Source organism: Durio zibethinus, chromosome 3 (assembly GCF_047325235.1).
Source record: "Durio zibethinus cultivar Kanyao isolate XHJ-2024 chromosome 3, ASM4732523v1, whole genome shotgun sequence".
Taxonomy (NCBI): Eukaryota; Viridiplantae; Streptophyta; class Magnoliopsida; order Malvales; family Malvaceae; genus Durio; species Durio zibethinus.
In genome coordinates this window covers 26,590,001-26,592,500 of record NC_143164.1, presented here as the reverse complement: position 1 = coordinate 26,592,500, position 2,500 = coordinate 26,590,001, and positions in this window count along the sequence as shown.

Here is a 2,500-nt window from a genome sequence, read left to right as displayed (position 1 = left end):
GGGTGGTTGCATCGAACACCATCGGCACATGTTGGGCCATGGTGCGGCCAGTTGCGTCGACCACCATCGACACATGCCGAGCCTTGGTGTGGGCAGTTGCCTTGAACACCATCAACATCAACCGGCCATTGGTGAGGGTGGTTGCCTCGACCACTATCAGTACAAGATGGCCCCTGGTGCGAGCGGTTGCGTCGAACACCATTGGCACATGCTGGGCCTTGGTGTGAGTGGTTGCCTTGACCACCATCGGTAGAAGATGGCCCTTGGTGCAGGCAGTTGCCTTAAACACCATCGGCACGTGTCGAGCCTTAGTGTGGGCGGTTACCTCGAGCACCATCGGCACTAGCTGGCCCTTGGTGCGGGTGGTTGCCTCGACCACTATCGGTACAAGATGGCCCCTGGTCCGGGTGCTTGCGTCAAACACCATCGACACTTGCTGGGCCTTGGTGCAGGCGGTTGCCTCAACCACCATCGGCAGAAGATGGGTCCTGGTGCGGGCGGTTGCCTCAACCACAATCGGCATAAGCTGACCCTTGGTGCGGGCTCTTGCCTCAACCATCATTGGTAGAAAATGGCCTCTGGTGCGAACTGTTGCCTCGACCACCATCTGCACAAGCTGACCCTTGGTACAGGCGGTTGCCTTGACCACCATCGACACAAGATGACCCTTGGTGTGGGCGTTTGCCTCGACCACCATCGGCACAAGATGGCCCCTGGTACGGGTAGTTATGTCGAACACCATCGGCACATGCCGGGTCTTAGTGCAGGCGGTTGCCTCGAACACCATCAGCACATGCTAGGCCTTGGTGCAAGCGGTTACCTCGACCACCATCGGTGAAAATGGTCCCTGGTAAGGGCGGTTGCCTCGACCACCATTGACACAAGCCCATCCTTGGTGCGGGCGGTAGCCTCGACCACCATCGACCCAAGATGGCCCCTGATGTAGGTAGTTGCATCGAATACCATCGACACATTCTAGGCCTTGGTGTGGGCGGTTACCTCGACCACCATCGGCACATGCTGGGCCTCGATACGGCGATTGCCTCGAACACCATCGACACGTGCTAAGCCTTCGTACGGGCGGTTACCTCCAGCACCACCGACACAAGTTGGCCCTTGGTGTGGGCTCTTGCCTCGACCACCATCGGCAGAAGATGGCCCCTGGTGCGGGCGGTTACTTTGAACACCATCGGCACATGTTGGCCCCTGGTACGAGCGGTTGCCTCGAACACCATCGGCACATGCTGGGCCTTGGTACGGGCAGTTACCTCGACCACCATCGATAGAAGCTGGCCCTTGGTGCGGGCGGTTGCCTCGAGCACCATCGGCACAAGCCGACCCTTGGTATGGGCTCTTGCCTCGACCACCATCGGTAGAAGATGGCCCCTGGTGTAGGCGGTTGCCTCGAACACCATAGGCACATGCCTGGCCTTGGTGTGGGCACATGCCTTGATATGGTGTGGGCGGTTGCCCCGACTACCATTGGCACATGCTGGCCCTTGGTGAAGGCAGTCACATCGACCACCATCGACACGCATTGGCCCTTGGTGCAGGCACATGCCCCAACCACCATCGACATTTGCTCACCCTCGGTGCGGGATATCCCTGTATGGAAAAAGTGTCCTCGTTTCAGACACTTTAACATCTACTGGTAGCATATCTGTAAAATCTCTAATGCTCTTTAGGGGGTGGTGGTCCTGCACCCTTTCTCCCCCCACGGGGGGAGTAGGTGTGCGTGATGGGCCTCCTATTGCGTACACCCAGGGCAACGTCCCTCGAGCGAAATACAGGGTGTGCATGCCTTTCGACCATTTTATCCGATGACTGGTTGCTCCGGTGACCGGTAAGCGCCCATGGCCTCGATCGGTTGGCATGCATGCGGAAAAAGGGAATTGAGCTCGAGCCCGTGCATGCGATGGATGCTGCCCTAGACCCCATACCAAGTCCCTAAATCAGGCAACGGCTCCCTAGGGTGGATCGAGCAGAAGCCTCGGTTGCGGGCTTCGCCCAGCCAGGTCTCTCGATATTTGACGATCTCGCGATCCCTTCTTGTCGACCATAAAAATGCCCAGGCCTCGATGAGGCCATGCACACAGCCAACGCTGCCCAACACCCCAGGAACAAGTCCTTGAATCGAGCAACGTCCCCTTGGGGTGGTGTCAACGAAGCTCGTGCGTACGATCTCGGTCGGGCCAAGCATTGGTGGTGTCACTTTGTTGTTGCCTATCGGATGGCAGGGGTAGTCTCGTGGCCCTTGCTCATGTTTTTCTCATGCCAAGCGGTTGTGGTGTGGCCTCGAACATCGTTTCCTCCACTCTCTCGTTGAGTAATCGATCGGGTGGGTTGTGGACTGACGTGCGTGGATGCTGCCACTTGTACACAATGGGCATATTAGTGGTGCTATGGTTGTACATGTTGGCAGGCTCCATGCTCGATGCATCAAACTGTCAACCCGTCATCCTCTTCAATCTCCCCCATGCGGTCATCGTACCCAGGGGCA